This window comes from Buteo buteo, chromosome 1, assembly GCF_964188355.1.
Source record: "Buteo buteo chromosome 1, bButBut1.hap1.1, whole genome shotgun sequence".
In the NCBI taxonomy this organism is placed as follows: Eukaryota; Metazoa; Chordata; class Aves; order Accipitriformes; family Accipitridae; genus Buteo; species Buteo buteo.
In genome coordinates, this window is record NC_134171.1 from 51,294,846 (window position 1) to 51,311,175 (window position 16,330).

Consider the following 16,330-nt stretch of genomic DNA (forward strand, 5'->3'; position numbering starts at 1 on the left):
GATCAGAACTGTATAATTTTTGTAGTTGTTCACTTAATTTCTTATGTTATATATGCCTTTTTATACAGATGAAAACAACCCATAGATGAAAGTAAGTCAATCATTTGTCCCAACATCAAGCACTGCTTCACCAAGTGCTTAAATGATGATTTGCTTATGCATGTCAGCTCACTTTTCCCTACATTTTAGGGAAAAAACTGGCTTTGGTGACGCAGGAGGAGTGCGGAGACGACCATCTTCAAAGCCGAACAAAGGAGGAAAAAGATCCTAAAAAGAGGAGGACAGGACAGCAGACACAGCACCAGTTTTGCACCCAAGACCATCACCCTCTGGGCCAAAGCTAATTCTTTTAATCCTCCTAGGAAAGTGTCGTGGTTTAACCCCAGCCAGCAACTAAGCACCACGCAGCCGCTCACTCACTCCCCCCCCACCCAGTGGGATGGGGGAGAAAATCAGGAAAAGAAGTAAAACTCTTGGGTTGAGATAAAAACGGTTTAATAGGACAGAAAAGAAGAAACTAATAATGATAATGATAACACTAATAAAATGACAGCAGTAGTAATAAAAGGATTGAAATGTACAAATGATGCGCAGGGCAATTGCTCACCACCCGCCGACCAACACCCAGCCAGTCCCCGAGCGGCGAAAATCCCTGCCCCCCCCCCTTCCCAGTTCCTAAACTAGATGGGACGTCCCATGGTATGGAATACACCGTTGGCCAGTTTGGGTCAGGTGCCCTGGCTGGGCATGAGAAGCTGAAAAATCCTTGACTATAGTCTAAACACTACTGAGCAACAACTGAAAACATCAGTGTGTTATCAACATTCTTCACATACTGAACTCAAAACATAGCACTGTACCAGCTACTAGGAAGACAGTTAATTCTATCCCAGCTGAAACCAGGACAGAAAGTTATCATCAGCATTTTGGCGACAGTTCCCGAGAGCCCCCCCGGCACCTTGGCAGGAGGGGGGTGGTGGGGGCACGCTGGGGTTTGCGAAGGCAGGGCTGGCTGTCAGCGGGGGGGCGACAGCGGAGGGGATGGCTCGTCGCCGTAGTGACGACAAGTGACAAAGGTGGGGCTTAAGGGCCATTCTCCCCGGCGCGTCACCAGGTGGCGATGTGACGCCAGCAAAGCCCCGCGCTGGGGGCAGCTGCCCTGCCCGGGAGCGGGTCCCTGCGAGAACTTGCGGATCGTGTTCAGAAGAGCCTAAGAGGTATTCCCGACACCTGTCCCTCGCTTTATTTTCCCATCTATTTGCTAACACATAACCAGACAAAATTATTACTAAATACAGCAATTTTTCCTGCACACGGCCTCTCTGAATATTTGCATTAACTGTCTGTCAGGACAGTTGAGATGTGACAGCAAGAACATCCACGCCTAAGACTTCCTTCAAAGGAAAGCCACTGTTACATTCAGTCATCTTGAAGTGACTTGCAGCAGTCAGAAATCTCCAGTGGTCTCAGATGAGCTGCTCACATTGTGTCTTGGACCCCCCTTCCTCTACCATAGGAGACTTTCAGTGTCTGAGTGCAAAAGGATCAGTCACCTCAAATCATATTCCCTAAGTTTGGAAAATCCCTCTGCAAGAGCTGTCAGCCCCTTTGAGAAAAAAATGTTTGAATTAAAAAAGGTTAATACAGATTTCACCTGTATCATCTGAAGATGCAATTAATTTTCTGGAGGCTCGCACTGAGACTACTGTAGTTGTGTTATTACTGGTGCCCATCCTTTCTCTCTACCTACATCTCAACAGCTGTTTGCAATTCAGCTTGAACACTCAAGGCTGTTCCTCGCAAGGGAGGTGAGAACAAATTTTCATAATATTTAAAAGGAAATATTCTCTAAGTTAATTATGGGCCCTTTTTCTTTTTGCATTCTGTAAGGCAGCATGGCTCTACAGTACTTTCATAATCATAAGTTGCCTTCAGAACCACATGACTGGTGAAATTTCAGAGTCTCAGAATGAAATGTTTTCATTATGGTCATCTCAGTTTTGCTGGATATCGTTCAGCTTTACCACCAAACTGCAAAGCAAAATTCACAAAAGCTGCACAATTTCTAAAGCTGCACTGAAATGGCTTAATATCGAGCACAGCTCTTTGCAAAAATTTTACCTACCATTAGTAAACAGTTGATTGAAAGGGCACATGCAACTTTTCCTGACCTCTCCTGGCCTCTCAAGCCCTGTAATGAATACTTTCTAATGGCAAAGAAGAAGGAAATAAATGAAAAGGGAGGAACCACTCAAACAAAGCAAGTCAGAGAGAATTGCAGGGCCCTTGCAGACATGATAACAAGAAAAATGTAGGTAGGTTTATTCTGGCAGGAAGAAGCAGTGACTAATCATGCACAAAGGAAACCTCTATAGAGTGGGAGTTTGAGATGCAGGTGGGGGAAGAAGTAAGAGGATATCACCAGGAGAAGAACATTAACACTAGCATGACAGAGAACTTACATTTGCAGTCTGTGGCTGGGATTCCCTTCATAATGCTTCAATCTGCATCAGTAGTATTCATCAAACCCAGGAGCTGCCACTATGGGATTTCAGGCAAACTTGTACCTACCTTGAAATCTTACAGAGTTAAAAGAAGAATGAGCAGAGAGCATTACATTAGATGCTGAGAATTTACATTTGACTGAAGACGAGGAGGAGGAGGGAAGCAAGCCCATTATCTGCCAAATCTGCAACTGGGGCTGCATTCCCAATTACAGCTCTACTTAAAAGTAAACACAAGCTGTTCTCTAGGTCAACCTCAAAGTAAGTAGCAAGAATCCAGGAGTATTCCACAACTCCCTCTGAAGTTTATCCATGCCAGCACCTGGGAAACCAGCAGGGAAATCCAGCTCCTGGGCATTGAAAATGCCATCACGGAGCTATTATGAAAACACAGACCACAGCAACCTTTTACGTCCTCAAGTTGTGTCACTCCATGTAGGTCTTTCAATGAATTAATTTCTGACTTAGAAGCAGACTTTTGTATGCCTAATGCACTATTATATGCTATGCAGAGGTGGATAAAAGTTGCCAAGTTTATTTTACCCTAAACAAATGAGTTTCATATGCTTAAACAAAAGCAGGAATCACCTCCGAAAGTTCAAACCTATCTGTTTTTTTTAACCTGCAATTGAACAAGCTGTCATTCTTTTAAGAGCAACTGGGCTTAAAACCAAGACCCAGCTATATGTTGGCCTGGTGATACAGTGACATCAAAGTGGCTGGCCTGGTGCATGAGCAGCTGAAGGCAAGTTGTCTCTGGATCACCTGTGTAGACCACTAGTAAGATGTTTCCAGGGCCTGGAGATCCCAGAATGGATGAATAGAGCTTATTCTGTGAGCCCCATCTGTATCTGATGAGCACACATATCACAACCTGCTCTCAGTGCAACCTGAGAACTGACTCAAAATTTTCAGCATTCCCTTGTCTGACATGTAACAGAAATGGCCAGGGGAGGCCTGAATGGAAAAAAAACCCCAAACCCCAAACCAAAAAAAACCCAGAAATTCACAAGTGTTAAATAACTGTTGGGAATTAGCTGGACAAACAATACTTCATTTTTTTTTAAATAAAGTGGAGCTGACCTTTTAAGAACTGTCTGGAGGCATTTCAGCTCAGAGAAGCAGCTTAAAAAGATAAAGAATAGGTAAAAGTGTCCCAGGAGAGAGAAGAAAATATTTAGTCTTTTCAGAGCCATTGAAAACCATCTACCAGGTAGTTGTTGTAAAGATAAAGCTAGATACTATGTGATGAACAGCAGACAAGGACACATCACTGAAATGACAGACTGTATATAAGGAATAGAAAAGGGGGGAACTCCCATCTCCCTGTAGATTATTGATTAGTTTCCTGGGGATGGCTATGCTGTGTTGCTAGCTTAGATTTGGTCCTTCTATATGCTGGGTGCTGAGCTGGGCACCCCATGCCTGCACCCATACAGTGGTCAGAAGCATAAGGCAATCTCATCTGGGAAAGCATACACAGGTGAGGGCATGCATGTAAGGCAGGACTAGATATTCAAGTCCCTGCGTAAACTGTATCAGGCTCATTGGATTTTCTACTGGAAGAGCGTTGCTTCATCTGTGCCTGGAACCAAAATTAAAACTACCAGAAGATGAAACAACAAATACCTCCCGAATCTCAGCTATGAAATAACTTGGATTATATGAAAGATGTTCCAGGTTAAATCAATCTGAAGCAGGCTTGCTAGCTGGCTTACTAACATTCTAGTCTGAGAAAGAAAAATGTGTATAATCAAGCATCATCTGAAGAACAGAATATCCAGCAGTTCTACAGTGTGGAGTCAGTAAAATTCTTATCCTTAAGACTACAATTTTGCCTTGAAATTTCTGAAACTATGTTAACGTCACCAAAATTATTCAGAACTCAGTCCCATGGCATTTGCAGGACTTTTCTTGACATCAGCAGAGATCAGTACTGTTATATCTCTGAGTCTTATTGTGTAGTATAAACTCAACTTGGCTCTGTAGCCAAATTCTTAACACATGTATTGGCTTTGTGTGGCAAGGTTTTGGGGGGGGGTGGGTTACAGGGGTGGCTTCTGTAAGAAGCTGCTGGAAGCTTCCCCTGTGTTCGAGAGAGAGCCCATACCAGTCGGCTCTAAGACGGACCTGCCACCGGCCAAGGCCGAGCCAATCAGCGATAGTGGTAATACCTCTGTGATAACATTTTTAAGAAGGAAAAAAAGTTGGGACAGACAGAAACAGCCGCTGGAGAGAGCAGTGAGAACATGTAAGAGAAACAACCCTGCAGACACCAAGGTCAGTGAAGAAGGAGGGGGAGGAGATGCTCCAGGTGCCAGAGCAGAGATTCCCCTGCAGCCCGTGGTGAAGACCATGATGAGGCAGGGTGTCCCCCTGCAGTCCGTGGAGGTCCATGGTGGAGCAGATATCCACCTGCAGCCCGTGGAGGACCCCACGCCGGAGCAGGTGGGTTCCCGAAGGGGGCTGCGACCCCGTGGGAACCCCGCGCTGGAGCAGGTTCCTGGCAGGACCTGCGGATCTGTGGAGAGAGGAGCCCACGGAGCAGGTTTTCTGGTGGGACTTGTGACCCTGCGGGGGACCCACGCTGGAGCAGTGTGCTCCTGAAGGACTGCACACCGTGGAAACGACCCATGCTGGAGCAGTTCGTGAAGAACTGCAGCCCGTGGGAAGGACCCACGTTGGAGAAGTTCATGGAGGACTGTCTCCCGTGGGTGGGACCCCACGCTGGAGCAGGGGAAGAGTGTGATGAGTCCTCCCCCCGAGGAGGATGAAGCGGCAGAAAATAACGTGTGATGAAATGACCATAAACCTCATCCCCATCCCCCTGTGCCGCTGGGGGAGTTTGGTAGAGAAATCCGGGAGTGAAGTTGTGCCCGGGAAGAAGGGAGGGGTGGAAGGAAGGTGTTCTGAGATTTGGTTTTATTTCTCATTACCCTACTCTGGTTGATCTGTAATAAATTGAGTTAATTTTCCCCAAGCTGAGTCTGTTTTGCCCGTGACAGTAATTGGTGAGTGATCTCTCCTGTCCTTATCTTGACCCACAAGCTCTTTGTTATATTTTCTCTCCCCTGTCCAGCTGAGGAGGGGGAGTGATAGAATGACTTTGGTGGGTACCTGGAGTCCAGCCAGGGTTAACCCATCACAACACAAAAAGAAGGTAAGTTCAGAGACGCGTGAATGTATCCTGAGGCTTACAGACATATTCCTCAGCTGTGAAAAAAAAATAGAGAGAAGCTGAAACTGCAGTTCTGCTTACATATTTATAATTTTCAACGGATAATTTGAATGGGGATCATCATACATCCCTGCCGGGCAATTTCTAAGAAAGAATCTGTGTAATTGTGTGGTTGTTACACTCTATATTGTATGCATCTAAATTAAAGCAGGAAACCCTGTAAGTCATAATCCAGCCAACTATTAGTCTAATCAGTCTATCGTGCTTATTGTAAGTCAGTAATGAGTTGCTGGAAAGACTTCTCTAGGCTGTATGGAAGGGCCTGGAAAAGATCCAGTCACTTTACACATCTAAGAATGTCACCAGGAAGAGAGGAATTAGATGTACAGTGCTGTTAAAAACAAATGTTCGGATCACTCCCCATGTTTTTTTATTACCCTCTACAACACACAAAGGTGAATAATTTGCCATGGGAACACAGGGACTGCGAGTAGTAACGTTTATCTTGAGAATATTTTTGTCAGACTCCTGCAGCCTAGGCACTGCAAAGGAAAAGCAAAATTAAATCATTCTTCAGAATTACCTTTAAAATCAAAGTCAACCCTGCTAGGTGTAAGTTGGAATTATTCAGAGAAAAGGAGTGAATGCTACTGTGCCATGTTTGGAGGTAACTGGTTTGTTTTATAAATCTCATTGGAAATAAAAAGCTGTGCCTGATATATCTAAGACTGCATAAATGTTCCCAGTTTGTGGCATGCATATTCTGTTCTGATCTAAATAACTTAAAATGCTGTGTACAGAAAGCCTACAAGTAGTGCAGAAACATAAGGGAGTCTGTCAGTTCATTCTTGTCCTGTTACTTTGAGATTTTGAATTCTTGAATGCTCTTCTGGGTTCCTGGGTACTGAATTAATGAATTGAAGGTGCAGAACCTGACGACACTCTGCTCTGGCCTCTAGAGTAATATCCTGAAATCCCTAAACCAGAGCTGGACATGGGGCTCTTAGAAATGCCACTGTTTCCATGAGAGAGCTGGGATGGAAGAGCTGGAAGTTTTGGGCTGCTCTGAGGTGATGTGTACTGCAGGGATGTCCAGGAGACAGACGCCCTGGATCTCCCTTGTTGCTCCGCAGACTTCGTTGCTGGCAACAAGAATATTATGGTCCCCTGGAGCAGCTGCCGAGTGAGGGAAATATTTTGGTTCAAATATATTTCATTCAGGTGCTTCTGAAATCAAATTTTCTTTGACTTCTGGTTCACAGATTTCTGCCTGAAATAGAAGAAAATCAAATTAAAAGAATCAAATGTCTCATAAATAGTGGACCTTGGCTGCGCAGCCACCTCTATGTGGTGCTGTTCTTTAGAATAAAAGCTGATTTGAGGCTGTTTCCCATTGCTTTCCTGCTGGTGGATAAATAACAGGGATGCTGGGTATAGCTATATTGCAACTTGCTTTAGTTCCACAAAATAGCATGAGATAACTGCAGCCTTAACACCTGTGCAAGAAACAACCCTGCACAATTTTGCCAACATCAATCAATGCAAAAATCTTTAAAACAACATGTGAAGTGGGAGTAGAAAGCACTCCAGCTCTGATTCATCACTGCTTTCATTCAAATAATGTATTCATTTAAAAAACATCACCTGCAGCAATCTTCAGCAGAGCAAAGGAGGGAGAGCACTGAATTTACATCAATGGCTGCTAGTTTTCTCTTAGGAAGAGGCCAATTTGGTAAACCTCCACAGGGATCACCAACAGGCATGCTGCTTTCCTTGCCTTTTTAGTCATGCCATATCCCTAAAGAATTTCAGCTTCCTGCTCAGTCACACCTCAAGGAAACTTTGCACCATAGGATCAAAGGTGACTGGGGAGTTGTGTTCCTTCCCACCTTCCCTGAGCAGCACGCTGTGAACCTGCTGCTGCTGCAGCCCAACTGATGGGCATCCTCTTGATTGAAATGACATCTAAGATACCTAAATATTATTTTATAATATTTTGTTTAAAGCGCAACTTCTGAGAATGAGGTCAAGCAGGCATATGGAGCAGAGTTCCTCCCTCTCCCACCATGCCTGACACCTACCAATCTCCTTTTGCTCTCTGGGCAGCTTAGTGGGCTAGCCTTCATCCTCTAAACAGCAGCTGTGTAGTGGAAATACTTCACCAAAGACTGGCAAAGTAGTCTCTGTTTCAGAGAGGTAGTGTGATTTTTGTTTGCTGTCCTCTCCAGCAGCTCTGCAAAACACCTTTCACCAGCAGGCAGAATCCGGCCAGTTGCAAGACCACAGCACCAGTGCCTCAAAAGAGCTGATGTGCTGAGTGGAGGGTACAAGCCCACCCCCAGCGGTATGCCCAGCCTTTTCCAGAGGTATTTAAGATATAAGCTATCAGTAGGGCTTTTAACTGAAGGCAAGCTTTGGTCAGTTCAGTGTGTAGAACAACGGATCAGGAAAGTCTCTGGCAGTCCTGGGAAGTTGGATTCCAGACACTTAAACAGTTTCCTAGGATGGTGTCAGTCAGTGCAGTCAGCAGAGGCAACGCAATTATGCACTGAGCCTAAGCAGAGGCTAAGACTGGTCTGCCTCTGAAATCACAAAACCAAATTAAAAACAAAACCAGTGACATATGCAGAATGACAGCTCTCCTGCATCCAGCTGGATACTACCATCGCATCTCCTCTTTAATCAAAAAACTGAAACAGTAAGAAGTCTCAAAGTTTAGGCTGACTTAACAGGTGGTGAGAGTGGACTAGGAACAGGCTCTATCCATGAAATGGCTGAGACTGCCCCAATACACTCTGAGGTGCTCAGTCTCTCCTTACCAGCTCGGAACACTTGCAACCTAAGGATAGCATGCTCTTCCTCTAGTCAACAAGATAAGAGGTTTCCACTGCTTACACTCAGACAACAGCCTTCCTGATGGGCAAGCACCCTGGCTGGAGACGTTATTTTGAGTACTGATACAACAAAATACTAAATGAAATATTCATCTCTAATTGCTTTAGAAAATTAGTTCCATAGGCATGTTTTGGTATGATTTACTAGATCCATTAAAACTCTAGCAAACATTTGTTAAATTGTACAAATTAGAGGTAAAGGAGAGATTTTGCAAATGTATTTTTGCTCAGCTTTGCCTCACTGTTGGTGCAGATGTCCGTGGACTATGATTCATTAATACTGTTTTCGGGTTGGATTTACTTTTAAGCCCAGAAGTACACTTTGTGATGCATTTACTCCAGATTTTCTAAGAAAACTGAATCCTGGCGTTCAAGTTACCCTGGCTGTCAGATAGCCTGCAAAATGTTTTTTCTCAAAAGCCTTTGCACAGCTTAGAGTGGTCTTTGTGCTTGTTTACTTCAATACAAAAGGCAGGGCAGGAAACTGGCAATATTACTCTCATATTAAAATGTTTCCTAGAAACAGTTGATGAAATTTAAAGAAAATGAATCAAAGGAGAAATTTCTTTCATATGTTAATCCCTAAACAGTAGCTAATAGGCTGGAATTTACAGAAGAACAAGCATTCTGCTTATGTTTCAAGTTGCTTGCTAAATTTTCTTTACTTACTAACATCACGGGATACAGAAGAGGCTTTGGGGGGGCAGGGCGTATCTATTTCAGGTGAGTAAAAAAAATGCTTAAGGGTTCTATTAATAGTTTAATTGAACATCTGGCTCCAATATCATTATGATAATCTTTGCTAAGAAGTTTGCAATTTGTAATGTTTTGATGCAACTTAATTGGTTAAATTCACTATATAATGTGTCTATGTTACACTGAAGGTGAACCCTCCTGATATTTAAGTGCTACACACTATTACAAACAAATTTGTAATAGTTTGGAAGATTAATTTTAAAAGGTATTCTTCAGAAAAGTTTGTTTCGGGCTTGTCCTAGAGTTCTGGGCCTGAGCTTACTGCAGAAGAAACAATACAACAGAGTGGTTTCTGTCTGAAAAGAAGGTCCTTCCTTCAGGATTTTTAATGCTGATGACATGGAGAGTTGGCTGGAGGAATGAACCTTGCAGCTACTGATGTTGTGAGCCTTTGCAGCCTCATGTAGAATTCCACCCATGCCAGCATCAGCTGAGAAGAAATACTCTCTTCAAAAGAATGGTTAAATACGTCCAATGTGAATGTAACTGGAAAAAACAAGGCACTGATGAACAGAACTTTGAGCAACTGGAGACATCCATTGCAGTTTTTCTCTTTTACCTCAGGTACTTAGGTTGTATCTGTCGATAGATGGAAAATCACAGTCTTTATATCTACAGCAACGTATATCTTGCACAGCCCCTTGGAGACACCTCCATCTAATGGAGATCCTGAAGGGGGAAAATATGGTATAAACGGCATCACTACAAACTCACTTCAGTGAGGCCACAATTCCTCTACAGTTTTCTCTCTGTGACTTGCCAATCAACACCACCTCTGTCAAATTCATATTTTGGATCATATTTTTATCTACAATACTAGACCAGATGCACTTTAGCTCACATTATCTTCGCAAATCAAATTTCTAATCTATTTTGTGAGCTTAGTGGACGTCCTTGTTTCATACTCAGCAGCCATATGATCATATTCTCTCAGCTCAGCAAAAGCACACTTTTGCCCTCATGAAACTGCTGAACAGCTGGATGGGAAAGTCTACCTTGGCAGCAAGTCTTGCCATGTTTAATAAAATGGTCCCCACACACCATCCAGAGTACAGACTTGATGTTTCAGTGCTGAAACCAGGAGGAGTTTTATTGTGGACTTAACAGATGTGAAAGTGGAGCCCTGAGCTCAAGGAATAATTCAGGTTGAATCTGACAAATTCTGCTTCTGTCTAGGTTTGCATGCAGGGCAAAAGCGTATTGTTTATTTCCCAAATAGGCTTTAATCGGGAGCTATGCACTAAATACTATCTGCAGTAATTCTTTGTAAGCAGTTCAGTTCAAGTGTTCACATTCCTCACTGGAGATGTTTTGACCAAACGAAGAGATCACCTGGTATATTTTCATGCCCTTGTTACTCTTCAGAATCACATTCCTACTGTCCATATTAATTTTGGTGCGTATGCTGTTTCAGAACTGATTTTCATTACATAGATATTCAGCAAAAACTCATGCGAAGTGTGTCATTGGGAAAAATATTCTAGCTACCAAACAAATTCACTAGAAAGTGCGCAGACTGAATTAACATCACGGGAGGACTTTGAGACCGGCTAAGAGTTGTGCCCACATGGAGACTCTCGAAGCTTGCAAGCAGTGTTGGTGTTCTGTAGAGATTCTCTGTTGTGGGCTGGAAGTCATTCCTAAAGAACATGTGTAAAATGTGAGCAGTTTTCAATTCAGTCCATCTTGAAATATAACCAAAGGTGAGAATAAAGTTGAACAGTATCTACCAAACTGTCCTGCTGTAGAATATGTCCTGTGGTCTCTGCTATCAAAATGAAATATACAGCATGTTTTGCTGTTAAAGTGAGTTTATTATTTAGCAGCCCATGAACACATTCTGCCTTCCACTTAATAAACTGGCTGCCTTTTGTGATTAGCAAAAGGAGCTTGTCTTCCCACTTAAAAAACACTGCTAATCAGTGAGCCCAAATAGAAAGGATTGTAAACTGAAATGAGGTATGGGATTGAGTCTACTTCTCAAAGAAAAGAAAAGAAAAGGAAAAGAGAAGAAAAGAGAAGTGAAAAATGACCACGGTATTGATATGAGGTCTAATCAAACACATAATTTGTAAGGAAAATTAAGGAACCTTAATATGACACTGTCCTTGTGAACCAGGGCAAATACTGCAGATAGAGGAAATTATGAATTTGAGAATGAAAGCTCTTGGTTGGGAAAAAAAAGATAAGAAATTCAGTTTTAAGGAGAATGAATAACACTGTAAATTGCAGCAGGCTTGTCACTATGAGAAGTAGGCGAGTATGTTTAATTAAAAATGCTGCTTTTTCATGTAAGAATACACAGTCTGGGCTGTGTCAACATGCTGCCTGCCTAATCGGAGTAATAAAAGAGCTGGTAGCAGTGAGATAAAGTATAAGCCAAGGCTATGGGGTTTTTTGGTTTTGTTTGTTTGTTTGTTTGTTTTTTTTAATTGCCTCCCTACCTCATGGGTTTTTTTATTCCCAGGCATTAAATAGCCTGACACTCTTTCTCAGATTAGTAGTAAATTGATAATTCATTTAGGAACTGTAAAGCAACATGAGATTAATCTAGATGACAGAGGGAGTTTCAGCAAAGACATTCCTCTTGAATATTGAGATATGTTGGACTCAAGAAGTTTTGGAGTGCTATTGGCCCCAAAACCTGTGAACTTTTTCCAATTCATTGCAAATTGAGTCTTTGCAGAATGAAAAGGGGCGGGGGGGGGGGGGGGGGATGAAAATTCAGTAAGGCTGTAACATGCAATAGGTACACTGAATGTTTTCCTGATCTTCAGGGGAAGTAAATTTCTACATTGCACATCTGAGACTCTTACAAACCTTTAAAGCCCTTTTGAGGGAAACAGGACATCACCTGAAGGTCTTTGTCAAATGTTGGAATTGACTCTGATGGGCTTTGGCTCAGAGTAAGCAGATCCTCACTGTATGGAGTATATCCAAACACAGAATCAGTCACACTAGAAGGGGAAAAAAGGGATTAAATTCTAGAACTTAAATGCACACCTCCAGCATATTTTGACATATTCTCCCATCATCTGGGAATTGTCCATAAACCTGAAGAACATAAAAATCAGTCAAGCTCTATTCATTTAGTACCTTTTAAATTTCTCTAATTGGTACATTTGCATGCCAGTGATGCTGCAAATAGTTTCCAAGTTATAGTTACAGTTAGGAAATAAAGAGAAAGATTTAGATTGTTTGCAAATTACAGCATCCCTTTTCTGTAAACTTCAGACTACGCTTTTAGCACTATGATCTAGTTTCTTTTCTGCATGTACCAGCTTGTTAGGAATAAAAAACTAAAATGAAAAATCATAATAATACAATCATGAGCAACTTCATTCTCAAATACAATTACAACAACTCAAAGCTGAAGAGCTGGAGCAAAACAGATTAAACAGTTTAATGACTAAAACTTTTTCACCATTTATACACAAAAAGAAGAGTAGAGAGAAAGAAGTTTTGAAACCTCTGTTCAGTCTCGAGCAAACCATAGTCTGATTTGCCTGTATTTTTTGGCTTATTACATGACCCTAAGTCAGCAGCAGTCCAATGTCAGCAGAGGTCAGAGTCTTCCAGTGGCAGCGGAATCAAAGGCAGTGTAAAGCTATGTATACGTTCATGTAACATGTTCTCAAATATGAGGTTAAAAAAAGTAATGTTTTTGGTGACCAAAAGACAGAGAAAACTGCTAAAAGACATATATTTTCATGTGCAATTTTGCAACAATATCCTTTATTTAAAGTGACCAGAATACTTTTTTTTCCCCTGCAAATTGAGGCCAGCTATTGCTAACCGTGCTGTCTCCCTGTTTTTTTTCCTGCCAGTATTTTCTTCCTGACAACTTCTGTCACAGAATTACTGAAGAAAGCAATATGGACATATGAAAAATTGCCAGAACTAGGTGTTTAGCTGACGATGAGTTTGATTTTCTTTCTACTCCTAAACAGAATGGACTGAACTTTCTCAGGGAGATGTAGTGTTCAAACAAACAAATATTTATCATTTGATTATCAAGCAACAGTGGCCATTTGTACGTGTTTTCAGGAGAAGCGAGAAATCATCTGCTGTCCGCAACACTCACATGAGTATTGTAACAAGTTATATCTGTGGATATCATAGCACAAGACAGAAATTCAAAAGATATGACATATATTAGTTTTGGCACGCACAGCTAGTGCATTTTCTCACCCCCAAATTAAAAAAAAAAAAAAAAGGAAGATGATCCAGAGAAATTAAGTCAACATCAGTCCCAAGTAAAATCATGGGGAAATTAGTACAAGATTCAACTGATAGACAGTGAAGGATGTAATTAACACCTTTACCACAGTTTTGTGCAAAACATCCTGGAGGATCTATGGTTTGTTTAATGGAGAAAACTGTTGGTGTGTAGTGTAGCATACACAGACCTTGCTCAGGTGCTCCATTTAGCTTTGCAGCACGTTCTGATAAAAACTGGCTCATATAAATGGATTTGACTTGACAGGCTGACAGATTTCAAGAACACAATTTTATTAAAGAACCATAATTGAAATCACATCGTTTCTCATGATTTTTTGCATGGAAGTATATTAGATCTGATACTACTCAATTGTTTTCACCAGTGATCCAGAAGTACTTTCAAAAACTTTGATGATCAAATTTTCAGATGACAAAGATGGGTAGAATGAAAATATTGAGACAGACAAGCAGTCATACAGACCAACAGAGACAATCTGAGAAGCCAGGCCTGGCCATGAAATTTTCATTTTAATAGGTTTCAGTGCAAAGCACCGTATCTAAACACACAGACTACAGAACAAGCTTAGAAGATGACAGTCTTCATCCTACAGCAGCAACTCAGGGAAGGCTCTGCCGCAACATCCAGAAATCCTACCCTGAGGTCCCAGTGTCATGCTATAACAGAAAAACATGTCCTGCAGCAGAAAGAGGAGCGTATGACAGTGACATTGAGCTAAGTCTTAGTAATTCCTTTGCAAAGATTTGAAGCAGATGCAGAAAAGAGTTCCCACAAAGACCTGAGAGACAAAGAATACACCTTGCACTTGAAAGGCTTAAAAAGGACAATCTGTTCAGTGAATATCAAAATGAAGACAGAAAGGTGATGTGATTACAATGTACAAGTACTTCCCTGGAGGAGAACAAGAAGGCCCTGAAGTGCTATTTAATCTAGCAAGGAAAAGCGTAACTTGGATCACTTGATGGAAGCTGAAGCCGGAGAAATTAAAACTGGGAGTAAAATACAACTTTTCATCATGAGAGTGATTAATCACTGAAGCACATTGTGAATGAAGGCAACCAAGTCTCCACCCCTGGATGTCTTCATCAAGACTGGGTGCCCTTCAAGAGCATACATGAATGCAGCAGAGCGTTAAGCTCAAACAGTGGCTAACTTGGTGGCATAGCCTCAGCCATAGCCAGGGTAGTACAAGAAGGGCTCTTGCCACTGTTCAGACTTTGAGAAGAGGCCCAAGCTCAGCTCCAGGAGCAGGGATTGTCCTTATGCCTGCTGGTGATGGACTAAGGCACAGCTTTGATTTTTCCCCTCTGACCTGGACCCTGCCCACAGTTCCCTGCCAGCAGCACTCACTCAGAAAGAGCTTTGGAGAGAAGAGTCATGGTCCCACGCAGAGTAGAACTGTGCATGTTCTCCCTGCCTGCCACGTCTTCCTCTCCCTGGCACCTAAAAGGAGGAAAAAATGTATGGCTGTTCACATTGTGACTTCAGCCAGCCATGGCTGCTCTTGGGACCATCCCTCCTACTCTGGTGGCTCAGGTCCAAGAGGACCTCAGAGCTGCTATTTGACTTTAGGGGCCTGAACAGCTTAATATGGCTCCAGTGCTTCATAAACACAGAACAAAAGGCAGCATCCCTCACCCCTGGAAATTAAATAGCACAGATGCAATAGATGCAAATTTATTGGCAAGTGGAAATAAGCATTCCCATATTTCTGTAGTATTCACATGGATCTGCTATAGACGTCAATTAAAACAGCACAACAGCTAACAAATTAAATAAGTCAGAAGCCTAAGGATAAACACTGCACAGGAAAAGGGGTAGGCATGACAGTGTAAACCCTACTGCATTTCTCAAGGTGAGCAAGAAAAGAAAAACTGCTCGGACACAAAGGTCTCTGAAACAAAGTCCTGCAGATTGAGCCAGCTGAGGCTGTGTGATTCATGGTGTTAATGATCCTGGCTCCTGAGAAGATCTGGCATCTTGTATGAGAGTTGCAACAGCCAGCTGGACAAGGACCAACTCTGACAGCAACAGTGGCACGTGCTACAGATGGAAATGATTAATGCTGAGAGAAGGTTCGAGGATTAAATGTGTTTATATTAACCTGCACTGCACGGTTCAGATTTCTGCCCCTGCATGCCCTTGGCTAATACCTCCTTGACAAGGTTTGCCTGCCTTGTTCTCCAGGGAGAGATGCAAGGGCTAGATCTGATCCTGAATAAACAGTGTCTTAGCAAAAGCATAGTGAGAGTCTCAGGGGTCAGCTTTCAGCCACAGCAGCTCCAGACCTGGCCCTGGCAGTAAGTCAGAGCAATCTGGGCTTGTTCTAACCTGTGACAACCAATTAGGACCACTAAAGGACCACTGACCAGCAGAGATTTGGCATCTGTATGAAACCCTTCCCCCTCCCACTCTTACTCATCCTCCAACATGCTTTCTCCTTGGAGTCCTACACTAATAGGGATAAGCTGACGGTCCTCTGAAGCACCACTTTGCTGAATATAAAGGACAAACAGAGGGATCAAGCATGAATGCCTTTTGCTTTATCAGGAAATCTGCCTGAGGAGCAGAAGGCAGCAACAGCCTCTTTTCCTGCACTGTGAAGATTTGTCTGCAGCACAGGAAGAGATTGGGAAAGCTGCCGTCTCTGAAACACCTAGCAGAGTTTTGCTTGCACAAATTCAATTTTTAGTCAGCAGTTCTTTGCTAATGCAGCAATTCTTGCTGTTGTGCCATGCATACTAGTGGGAGTTTGTAG

At 42.5% G+C, this 16,330-nt stretch overlaps 1 protein-coding gene across 1 annotated transcript in view; it reads left to right on the forward strand.

Moving 5' to 3' along the window:
• LOC142032208 (uncharacterized) overlaps positions 1–16,330 on the forward strand; it is a 185,060-nt gene that overhangs the window by 60,157 nt on the left and 108,573 nt on the right. The window lies entirely within an intron of this gene.